This window comes from Staurois parvus, unplaced genomic scaffold, assembly GCF_062004578.1.
Source record: "Staurois parvus isolate SC_StPar_1 unplaced genomic scaffold, SC_StPar_1.0 ptg001079l, whole genome shotgun sequence".
NCBI lineage: Eukaryota > Metazoa > Chordata > Amphibia > Anura > Ranidae > Staurois > Staurois parvus.
In genome coordinates this window covers 695,105-707,974 of record NW_028318875.1, presented here as the reverse complement: position 1 = coordinate 707,974, position 12,870 = coordinate 695,105, and the positions used below count along the sequence as shown (strand labels likewise).

The window sequence follows — 12,870 nt, the reverse complement described above, 5'->3', positions numbered from 1 at the left end:
CCATTTATCCAACCGTCCACCCAGATCCTCTGGTTTTAGACCGGATACGTCCTAAATATAGAACCATTTATCCAACCGTCCACCCAGAGCCTCTGGTTTGTAGACCGGATACGTCCTAAATATAGAACCATTTATCCAACCGTCCATCCAGAGCCTCTGGTTTCTAGACCGGATACGTCCTAAATATAGAACCATTTATCCAACCGTCCATCCAGAGCCTCTGGTTTCTAGACCGGATACGTCCTAAATATAGAACCATTTATCCAACCGTCCATCCAGAGCCTCTGGTTTATAGACCGGATACGTCCTAAATATAGAACCATTTATCCAACCGTCCATCCAGAGCCTCTGGTTTATAGACCGGATACGTCCTAAATATAGAACCATTTATCCAACTGTCCATGTTCGAGGTTGTACTGACAGGAGAGGTGAGCGGTGCCAGGAATTCTGGGACATTCTCCAGGAACAGACAAGGGATGTGTCTAGATGGTGACTGTATCATTGCGTGTGTCAGGTTCTTATAAGGTGTCAGGATGTCAATGTCTATTTCTCCATGGAGGAGTGGGAGTATTTAGAAGGACACAAGGATCTCTACAAGGACGTCATGATGGACAATCAGCCGCCCCTCACATCACTGGGTAAGAGGAGACTTTATTGGAAAGGAGAGAGCAGTACGGAGGCTCCACCTAGATCCCCCATCATCTGATAAACACATAGAAACAATGGATTTAGTCAGTGTGTGTGTCCACTGTATTCCCGGGATTCCACACAGGAAGGTCACACCATCCCTCACCATCATCAGGTAGATGGATCCAGTAATGGGAACCCACCAGAGAGATGTTCCCGTCCTCTGTATTCCTGCTATTCCACACAGGACAATTACACCATCGCTCACCATCATCAGGTAGATGGATCCAGTCATGGGAACTCACCAGAGAAATGTCCCTGTCCTCTGTATTCCCAGGATTCCACACAGGAAGGTCATACCATCCCTCACCATCATCAGGTAGATGAGGATGTAGACCTAATAATGTATTCTAAGTAGAGATGAGCGAATCGAAGTAGGCGAAGTGGAATTCGTTTCGAATATTAGGAAAATTTCGATTCGCGTCGAATCCGAAAATAAGCAGACTTCGGATGCGCGAATCGAAATTTTTCCTAAAATGGTGGCGACATGTGCGGCGACGGAGCGGGGATGTCTGGGAAGGCGCACAGACAAGGCGCGCTGACCCATAATGCATTCATTCATGACATGTGATCGCATTAGCCAATCAGCAGCCAGCCAGCCAGCACTGTGTAATGGTCGAGCTATAAATGGCGGCCATTTTAGAATTCTCCATTTGCCTCCAGTCATTCAACAGAGGCAGACCTGGCTGTATGCAGGGAGAGAGTTAGGGACAGAGAAACGTTACTTAGGGACACAGAAACGTTAGGGCCACAGAATCGTTACTTAGGGCCATAGAAACGTTACATAGGGCCACAGAAACGTTTACTTAGGGCCACAGAATCGTTAGGGCCACAGAAACGTTACTTAGGGACACAGAATTGTTACTCAGGGACAGACAGAATTGTTACTGAGGGATACAGAATTGTTACTGAGGGCCACAGAAACGTTACTTAGGGCCACAGAATTGTTACTTAGGGACAGACACAGAATTGTTACTGAGGGACACAGATTTGTTACTGAGGGCCACAGAATAGTTACTTAGGGCCACAGAAACGTTACTTAGGGCCACAGAAACGTTACTTAGGGCCACAGAAACGTTACTTAGGGCCACAGAATTGTTACTTAGGGACAGACACAGAATTGTTACTGAGGGACACAGATTTGTTACTGAGGGCCACAGAAACGTTACTTAGGGCCACAGAAACGTTACTTAGGGCCACAGAAACGTTACTTAGGGCCACAGAATCGTTAGGGCCACAGAAACGTTACTTAGGGACACAGAATTGTTTCTCAGGGACAGACACAGAATTGTTACTGAGGGATACAGATTTGTTACTGAGGGCCACAGAAACGTTACTTAGGGCCACAGAATCCTTACTTAGGGCCACAGAAACGTTACTTAGGGCCACAGAATTGTTACTTAGGGACAGACACAGAATTGTTACTGAGGGACACAGATTTGTTACTGAGGGCCACAGGAACGTTACTTAGGGCCACAGAAACGTTACTTAGGGCCACAGAATCGTTACTTAGGGCCACAGAAACGTTACTTAGGGCAACAGAATTGTTACTTAGGGACAGACACAGAATTGTTATTGAGGGACACAGAATTGTTACTGAGGGCCACAGAACCGTTACTTAGGGCCACAGAACCGTTACTTAGGGCCACAGAAACGTTACTTAGGGACAGACACAGAATTGTTACTGAGGGACACAGATTTGTTACTGAGGGCCACAGAAACGTTACTTAGGGCCACAGAAACGTTACTTAGGGCCACAGAATCGTTACTTAGGGCCACAGAAACGTTACTTAGGGCCACAGAAACGTTACTTAGGGCCACAGAATTGTTACTTAGGGACAGACACAGAATTGTTACTGAAGGCCACAGAATTGTTACTGAGGGCCACAGAACCGTTACTTAGGGCCACAGAAACGTTACTTAGGGCCACAGAAACGTTACTTAGGGCTACAGAAACGTTACTTAGGGCCACAGAATCGTTACTTAGGACCACAGAATCGTTACTCAGGGCCACAGAAACTTTACTTAGGGCCACAGAATTGTTACTTAGGGACAGACACAGAATTGTTACTGAGGGATACAGAATTGTTACTGAGGGACACAGAACCGTTACTTAGGGCCACAGAAACGTTACTTAGGGCCACAGAAACGTTACTTAGGGCCACAGAAACATTACTTAGGGCCACAGAATTGTTACTCAGGGACAGACACAGAATTCTTACTCAGGGACAGACACAGAATTGTTACTCAGGGACACAGAATTGTTACTGAGGGACACAGAATTGTTACTGAGGGACACAGAATTGTTACTGAGGGACACAGAATTGTTACTCAGGGACAGACACAGAATTGTTACTCAGGGACAGACACAGAATTGTTACTGAGGGACACAGAATTGTTACTGAGGGCCACATAACTGTTACTTAGGGCCACAGAAACGTTACTCAGGGACACAGAATTGTTACTCAGGGACAGACACAGAATTGTTACTCAGGGACAGACACAGAATTGTTACTGAGGGACACAGAATTGTTACTGAGGGACACAGAATTGTTACTGAGGGCCACAGAACTGTTACTTAGGGCCACAGAAACGTTACTCAGGGACACAGAATTGTTAATCAGGGACAGACACAGAATTCTTACTCAGGGACAGAAACAGAATTGTTACTCAGGGACACAGAATTGTTACTCAGGGACACAGAATTGTTACTGAGGGACACAGAATTGTTACTGAGGGCCACAGAATCATTACTTAGGGCCACAGAAACGTTACTTAGGGCAACAGAAATGTTACTTAGGGACACAAAATTGTTACTCAGGGACAGACACAGAATTGTTACTCAGGGACAGACACAGAATTGTTACTCAGGGACACAGAATTGTTACTGAGGGACACAGAATTGTTACTGAGGGACACAGAATTGTTACTGAGGGACACAGAATTGTTACTCAGGGACAGACACAGAATTGTTACTCAGGGACAGACACAGAATTGTTACTGAGGGACACAGAATTGTTACTGAGGGCCACAGAACTGTTACTTAGGGCCACAGAAACGTTACTCAGGGACACAGAATTGTTACTCAGGGACAGACACAGAATTGTTACTGAGGGACAGACACAGAATTGTTACTGAGGGACACAGAATTGTTACTGAGGGACACAGAATTGTTACTGAGGGACACAGAATTGTTACTGAGGGACACAGAACTGTTACTTAGGGCCACAGAAACGTTACTCAGGGACACAGAATTGTTAATCAGGAACAGACACAGAATTCTTACTCAGGGACAGACACAGAATTGTTACTCAGGGACACAGAATTGTTACTGAGGGACACAGAATTGTTACTGAGGGCCACAGAATCGTTACTTAGGGCCACAGAAACGTTACTCAGGGCCACAGAAACGTTACTTAGGGCAACAGAAACGTTACTTAGGGACACAGAATTGTTACTCAGGGACAGACACAGAATTCTTACTCAGGGACAGACACAGAATTGTTACTCAGGGACACAGAATTGTTACTGAGGGACACAGAATTGTTACTGAGGGACACAGAATTGTTACTGAGGGACACAGAATTGTTACTCAGGGACACAGAATTGTTACTCAGGGACACAGAATTGTTACTCAGGGACAGGCACAGAATTGTTACTGAGGGACACAGAATTGTTACTGAGGGACACAGAATTGTTACTGAGGGCCACAGAACTGTTACTTAGGGCCACAGAAACGTTACTCAGGGACACAGAATTGTTACTCAGGGACAGACACAGAATTGTTACTCAGGGACACAGAATCGTTGAATTAAAGAGTATGTCAGACAACATGCAGAGGAGTGGCAGAGGAGGCAATGTTTTAGGAGCGAGCAGACGTGGCAGCAGAGGAAGGGGTCGAGGCAGCAATATTAGCAGCCAGAGGCCAGTGCTCCCGGTGTCATCCAGTACAGTGAGGAAGAGCTAACAGAGGGCGGTCAGGAACGGGGGGAGACATCCGCCTCTTCAGCAGCCAGGCGAAGAAGTAGTGGCGAGGAGAGTGGCTCGGTAGCCGGTCTAGAGACAGGTCTGTCTCCTGACCCACATGCAGCCGAGGGGGCTAGTAGTGAGGCGGAGACCCTAATTGATGATGATGAGGCTGATCGCACTTGGCAGCCTCGTCGTCATCAGGCTATTGCTTCCGCATCATCAGGAGAAGAGGGTGGCAGCTTGGCAGCGAGCAAAACAGTCGGTGGGTTGTCTCCATCGCCACACTCTGCCATGTGCCACTTTCAGGTCTCCTCACACACTGCTGGTGTGTTCCATTTTTTGTCATAGGGTGCTGGCAGATTACGGGCCTCCCATAGCTGCTGCCAGGCCCCTAATCTGCCATGGGCCCCTGTACCGCCTCCTCATGCTGCTGCCAGGTCCACAGTGTCTCATGCCATGTGCCACTTTCAGGTCTCCTCACACTGCTGGTGTGTTCAATTTTTTGTCATAGGGTGCTGGCAGATTACGGGCCTCCCATAGCTGCTGCCAGGCCCCTAATCTGCCATGGGCCCCTATACCGCCTCCTCATGCTGCTGCGAAGTCCAGAGTCTCTCATGGGTCCCTGTACGGCCTCCCATTGCTGCTGTCTCCATCGCCACACTCTGCCATGTGCCACTTTCAGGTCTCCTCACACACTGCTGGTGTGTTCCATTTTTTGTCATAGGGTGCTGGCAGATTACGGGCCTCCCATTGCTGCTGCCAGGCCCCTAATCTGCCATGGGCCCCAGTACCGCCTCCTCATGCTGCTGCCAGGTCCACAGTGTCTCATGGGTCCCTGTACGGCCTCCCATTGCTGCTGTCTCCATCGCCACACTCTGCCATGTGCCACTTTCAGGTCTCCTCACACTGCTGGTGTGTTCCATTTTTTGTCATAGGGTGCTGGCAGATTATGGGCCTCCCATAGCTGCTGCCAGGCCCCTAATCTGCCATGGGCCCCTATACCGCCTCCTCATGCTGCTGCCAGGTCCAGAGTGTCTCATGGGTCCCTGTACGGCCTCCCATTGCTGCTGTCTCCATCGCCACACTCTGCCATGTGCCACTTTCAGGTCTCCTCACACTGCTGGTGTGTTCCATTTTTTGTCATAGGGTGCTGGCAGATTACGGGCCTCCCATAGCTGCTGCCAGGCCCCTAATCTGCCATGGGCCCCTGTACCGCCTCCTCATGCTGCTGCCAGGTCCACAGTGTCTCATGCCATGTGCCACTTTCAGGTCTCCTCACACTGCTGGTGTGTTCCATTTTTTGTCATAGGGTGCTGGCAGATTACGGGCCTCCCATAGCTGCTGCCAGGCCCCTAATCTGCCATGGGCCCCTATACCGCCTCCTCATGCTGCTGCCAGGTCCAGGCGAACGTAGTCACACAGGGGAGGAACTTCTCAGTGTAATGAACAGAGAAATCGACAGATGGCTGTCTCCGCGCAAACTGAAAATCGGAACCATGTTGACCGGCAATGGAAAGAACATGGTGTCTGCTCTGCGTCAAGGAAGGTTGTGCCATGCGCCATGCATGGCTCACGTGTTCAATCTGGTTGTCAAGCGGTTCCTAAAATCCACCATCCCACTGCAAGACATCCTTAAAATGTCACGTAAACCTTGCATGCATTTCAGCCATTCCTACACCGCAAAGCACACCCTCCTTGAGCTGCAGCGGCAGAACGGAATTCCACAGCATCGCCTGATCTGCGACGTTGCAACAAGGTGGAATTCAACCCTACACATGGTAGACCGCCTTTACGAACAGCGAAAGGCCATCACCGATTTCATGATGTTACAAGCGGATAAAGGTACTCCCCTGTGTAACTTCGATGTCAGCCATTGGCAGCTCATGCGTGACACCTGCCGCTTGCTCAGGCCCTTTGAGGAGGCCACGCTATTCGTGAGTCGGCAGGACTATGGGATGAACGACATCATTCCTCTGTTGCACGTCCTGGAACAAATGCTGTTAACAATGGCTGGTCAGGGTGCGGTAGACATGGCGCACAGATCTCAACGCCACATGACCCCTGTGGGGGCAGGACAGGAAGAAGAGGAGGAGGTAGAGGAGGACATTTGTGCTCAGGAATTATTGAGTGAAATGGGTGGTTTTTCCACTCAGCGGACAGGAGTGGAGGAGCAGGAGCATCTGGTAGAGGAGGAGGAGACAGAGGACCCAGACGCACCGTGGCAGTATGCTGTGGAGATGGAGTCAGGGAGTCCCTCGCATTCCTTGGCACAAATGGCCCATAGCATGCTTGGTTGCTTGCGTAGCGACAGCCGAATAATAACCATCAGACAGAGGGATGACTTTTGGCTGTCCACCTTGTTGGACCCTCGCTACCGTTCAAAAATGGTGGCCTTTTTCACACCTGCTGAGAGGGAGGCCAAAATAACGTACTATAAAAACCACCTATGTAGTCAGTTGGTCTCTGCCTTTGTGCGCCAACGTCCATCCTCAGACACTGTGGGCCCTGTGCGCTCGCGTTCCGCTGCCATGGCAGCAAAGGAGGGGTGGGGTGGTAGGAGCAGTGGCAGCTCCACCAGCAGCGGCTGCCTCAGTCTGCAGTCGATGATGAGTAGCTTTCTTCACCAGCGCAGTGAGGAAACTACTAACCAGCCGCAGCAGCAGCAGCATCAGGTGGACCTGGAGCAGGACCTCAAACAACAGGCTTGGGCCTACTTGGACAGCACCCTGCCAACCGAGGTAGACAATCCCCTTGACTACTGGGCAACGAAACTTGACCTTTGGCCCCAACTAGCTGAATTTGCCCTTGAAAGGCTGTCATGCCCGGCCAGTAGCGTGGCATCGGAGCGCGTGTTTAGTGCGGCAGGAGGTATTGTAACACCGCGGAGGACACGACTGTCCACCCAAAGTGTGGAGAGACTCACGTTTGTGAAAATGAATCAGGCGTGGATTAGTCTGGATTTCAAACCACCAGTTCCTGACACAACTGACTAAATCCGCCATGAATCATGCCCCTGCCATGTGCCACTTTCAGGTCTCCTCACACTGCTGGTGTGTTCAATTTTTTGTCATAGGGTGCTGGCAGATTACGGGCCTCCCATAGCTGCTGCCAGGCCCCTAATCTGCCATGGGCCCCTATACCGCCTCCTCATGCTGCTGCGAAGTCCAGAGTCTCTCATGGGTCCCTGTACGGCCTCCCATTGCTGCTGTCTCCATCGCCACACTCTGCCATGTGCCACTTTCAGGTCTCCTCACACACTGCTGGTGTGTTCCATTTTTTGTCATAGGGTGCTGGCAGATTACGGGCCTCCCATTGCTGCTGCCAGGCCCCTAATCTGCCATGGGCCCCTGTACCGCCTCCTCATGCTGCTGCCAGGTCCACAGTGTCTCATGGGTCCCTGTACGGCCTCCCATTGCTGCTGTCTCCATCGCCACACTCTGCCATGTGCCACTTTCAGGTCTCCTCACACTGCTGGTGTGTTCCATTTTTTGTCATAGGGTGCTGGCAGATTACGGGCCTCCCATAGCTGCTGCCAGGCCCCTAATCTGCCATGGGCCCCTATACCGCCTCCTCATGCTGCTGCCAGGTCCAGAGTGTCTCATGGGTCCCTGTACGGCCTCCCATTGCTGCTGTCTCCATCGCCACACTCTGCCATGTGCCACTTTCAGGTCTCCTCACACTGCTGGTGTGTTCCATTTTTTGTCATAGGGTGCTGGCAGATTACGGGCCTCCCATAGCTGCTGCCAGGCCCCTAATCTGCCATGGGCCCCTGTACCGCCTCCTCATGCTGCTGCCAGGTCCACAGTGTCTCATGCCATGTGCCACTTTCAGGTCTCCTCACACTGCTGGTGTGTTCCATTTTTTGTCATAGGGTGCTGGCAGATTACGGGCCTCCCATAGCTGCTGCCAGGCCCCTAATCTGCCATGGGCCCCTATACCGCCTCCTCATGCTGCTGCCAGGTCCAGGCGAACGTAGTCACACAGGGGAGGAACTTCTCAGTGTAATGAACAGAGAAATCGACAGATGGCTGTCTCCGCGCAAACTGAAAATCGGAACCATGTTGACCGGCAATGGAAAGAACATGGTGTCTGCTCTGCGTCAAGGAAGGTTGTGCCATGCGCCATGCATGGCTCACGTGTTCAATCTGGTTGTCAAGCGGTTCCTAAAATCCACCATCCCACTGCAAGACATCCTTAAAATGTCACGTAAACCTTGCATGCATTTCAGCCATTCCTACACCGCAAAGCACACCCTCCTTGAGCTGCAGCGGCAGAACGGAATTCCACAGCATCGCCTGATCTGCGACGTTGCAACAAGGTGGAATTCAACCCTACACATGGTAGACCGCCTTTACGAACAGCGAAAGGCCATCACCGATTTCATGATGTTACAAGCGGATAAAGGTACTCCCCTGTGTAACTTCGATGTCAGCCATTGGCAGCTCATGCGTGACACCTGCCGCTTGCTCAGGCCCTTTGAGGAGGCCACGCTATTCGTGAGTCGGCAGGACTATGGGATGAACGACATCATTCCTCTGTTGCACGTCCTGGAACAAATGCTGTTAACAATGGCTGGTCAGGGTGCGGTAGACATGGCGCACAGATCTCAACGCCACATGACCCCTGTGGGGGCAGGACAGGAAGAAGAGGAGGAGGTAGAGGAGGACATTTGTGCTCAGGAATTATTGAGTGAAATGGGTGGTTTTTCCACTCAGCGGACAGGAGTGGAGGAGCAGGAGCATCTGGTAGAGGAGGAGGAGACAGAGGACCCAGACGCACCGTGGCAGTATGCTGTGGAGATGGAGTCAGGGAGTCCCTCGCATTCCTTGGCACAAATGGCCCATAGCATGCTTGGTTGCTTGCGTAGCGACAGCCGAATAATAACCATCAGACAGAGGGATGACTTTTGGCTGTCCACCTTGTTGGACCCTCGCTACCGTTCAAAAATGGTGGCCTTTTTCACACCTGCTGAGAGGGAGGCCAAAATAACGTACTATAAAAACCACCTATGTAGTCAGTTGGTCTCTGCCTTTGTGCGCCAACGTCCATCCTCAGACACTGTGGGCCCTGTGCGCTCGCGTTCCGCTGCCATGGCAGCAAAGGAGGGGTGGGGTGGTAGGAGCAGTGGCAGCTCCACCAGCAGCGGCTGCCTCAGTCTGCAGTCGATGATGAGTAGCTTTCTTCACCAGCGCAGTGAGGAAACTACTAACCAGCCGCAGCAGCAGCAGCATCAGGTGGACCTGGAGCAGGACCTCAAACAACAGGCTTGGGCCTACTTGGACAGCACCCTGCCAACCGAGGTAGACAATCCCCTTGACTACTGGGCAACGAAACTTGACCTTTGGCCCCAACTAGCTGAATTTGCCCTTGAAAGGCTGTCATGCCCGGCCAGTAGCGTGGCATCGGAGCGCGTGTTTAGTGCGGCAGGAGGTATTGTAACTCCGCGGAGGACACGACTGTCCACCCAAAGTGTGGAGAGACTCACGTTTGTGAAAATGAATCAGGCGTGGATTAGTCTGGATTTCAAACCACCAGTTCCTGACACAACTGACTAAATCCGCCATGAATCATGCCCCTGCCATGTGCCACTTTCAGGTCTCCTCACACTGCTGGTGTGTTCAATTTTTTGTCATAGGGTGCTGGCAGATTACGGGCCTCCCATAGCTGCTGCCAGGCCCCTAATCTGCCATGGGCCCCTGTACCGCCTCCTCATGCTGCTGCCAGGTCCAGAGTCTCTCATGGGTCCCTGTACGGCCTCCCATTGCTGCTGTCTCCATCGCGACACTCTGCCATGTGCCACTTTCAGGTATCCTCACACTGCTGGTGTGTTACATTTTTTGTCATAGGGTGCTGGCAGATTACGGGCCTCCCATAGCTGCTGCCAGGCCCCTGATCTGCCATGGGCCCCTGTACCGCCTCCTCATGCTGCTGCCAGGTCCACAGTGTCTCATGCCATGTGCCACTTTCAGGTCTCCTCACACTGCTGGTGTGTTCCATTTTTTGTCATAGGGTGCTGGCAGATTACGGGCCTCCCATAGCTGCTGCCAGGCCCCTAATCTGCCATGGGCCCCTATACCACCTCCTCATGCTGCTGCCAGGTCCAGAGTCTCTCATGGGTCCCTGTACGGCCTCCCATTGCTGCTGTCTCCATCGCCACACTCTGCCATGTGCCACTTTCAGGTCTCCTCACACTGCTGGTGTGTTACATTTTTTGTCATAGGGTGCTGGCAGATTACGGGTCTCCCATTGCTGCTGCCAGGCCCGTAATCTGCCATGGGCCCCTGTACCACCTCCTCATGCTGCTGCCAGGTCCAGAGTCTCTCATGGGTCCCTGTACGGCCTCCCATTGCTGCTGTCTCCATCGCCACACTCTGCCATGTGCCACTTTCATGTCTCCTCACACTGCTGGTGTGTTCCATTTTTTGTCATAGGGTGCTGGCAGATTACGGGCCTCCCATTGCTGCTGCCAGGCCCGTAATCTGCCATGGGCCCCTGTACCGCCTCTTCATGCTGCTGCCAGGTCCAGAGTGTGTCATGGGTCCCTGTACGGCCTTCCATTGCTGCTGCCAGGAGGCAGCAGGGTCGCAGCAGTGTCAGTGGAGGCAAACGGCCACGGAATAGAGCACCAGCTCCACTGCAGCCTACCACCACGGCCAGTAGTGGTGCCGGTGTGCACGGAGGAAGTAGCAGTCAGCCAGTGAGGAGTAGCGGGGGCAAAGTTTCCTACTCGGCGGTGTGGCAATTTTTCGTCAAGCCGCCCGAGGAAGTAAACGTAGCCGTATGTCGACTATGTGGCCAGAAAGTCAAGCGTGGCCAGGGGGCCCATGTTGGGACTACAGCGTTGCGTCAGCGTATGCAGCGTCGCCATTCGGGCCTCCCATTGCTGCTGCCAGGCCTTAATCTGCCATGGGCCCCTGTACCGCCTCCTCATGCTGCTGCCAGGTCCACAGTGTCTCATGGGTCCCTGAACCGCCTCCCATTGCTGCTGTCTCCATCGCCACACTCTGCCATGTGCCACTTTCAGGTCTCCTCACACACTGCTGGTGTGTTCCATTTTTTGTCATAGGGTGCTGGCAGATTACGGGCCTCCCATTGCTGCTGCCAGGCCCGTAATCTGCCATGGGCCCCAGTACCGCCTCCTCATGCTGCTGCCAGGTCCACAGTGTCTCATGGGTCCCTGTACGGCCTCCCATTGCTGCTGTCTCCATCGCCACACTCTGCCATGTGCCACTTTCAGGTCTCCTCACACTGCTGGTGTGTTCCATTTTTTGTCATAGGGTGCTGGCAGATTACGGGCCTCCCATAGCTGCTGCCAGGCCCCTAATCTGCCATGGGCCCCTATACCGCCTCCTCATGCTGCTGCCAGGTCCAGAGTCTCTCATGGGTCCCTGTACGGCCTCCCATTGCTGCTGTCTCCATCGCCACACTCTGCCATGTGCCACTTTCAGGTCTCCTCACACTGCTGGTGTGTTCCATTTTTTGTCATAGGGTGCTGGCAGATTACGGGCCTCCCATAGCTGCTGCCAGGCCCCTAATCTGCCATGGGCCCCTGTACCGCCTCCTCATGCTGCTGCCAGGTCCACAGTGTCTCATGCCATGTGCCACTTTCAGGTCTCCTCACACTGCTGGTGTGTTCCATTTTTTGTCATAGGGTGCTGGCAGATTACGGGCCTCCCATAGCTGCTGCCAGGCCCCTAATCTGCCATGGGCCCCTATACCACCTTCTCATGCTGCTGCCAGGTCCAGAGTCTCTCATGGGTCCCTGTACGGCCTCCCATTGCTGCTGTCTCCATCGCCACACTCTGCCATGTGCCACTTTCAGGTCTCCTCACACTGCTGGTGTGTTACATTTTTTGTCATAGGGTGCTGGCAGATTACGGGTCTCCCATTGCTGCTGCCAGGCCCGTAATCTGCCATGGGCCCCTGTACCACCTCCTCATGCTGCTGCCAGGTCCAGAGTCTCTCATGGGTCCCTGTACGGCCTCCCATTGCTGCTGTCTCCATCGCGACACTCTGCCATGTGCCATTTTCAGGTCTCCTCACACACTGCTGGTGTGTTCCATTTTTTGTCATAGGGTGCTGGCAGATTACGGGCCTCCCATAGCTGCTGCCAGGCCCCTAATCTGCCATGGGCCCCTGTACCGCCTCCTCATGCTGCTGCCAGGTCCAGAGTCTCTCATGGGTCCCTGTACGGCCTCCCATTGCTGCTGTCTC

The 12,870-nt window shown here is 52.5% G+C and overlaps 1 pseudogene across 1 annotated transcript in view; it reads left to right on the top strand.

Annotated features, from left to right (window-relative positions):
• Positions 1–12,870, top strand: part of LOC149440498 (uncharacterized) — a 33,537-nt pseudogene that overhangs the window by 8,286 nt on the left and 12,381 nt on the right. Inside the window, exon 7 of the transcript XR_016307614.1 lies at positions 1,053–1,061. The product of XR_016307614.1 is annotated as an uncharacterized LOC149440498 (transcript). The remainder of the gene's footprint in view (positions 1–1,052; positions 1,062–12,870) is intronic.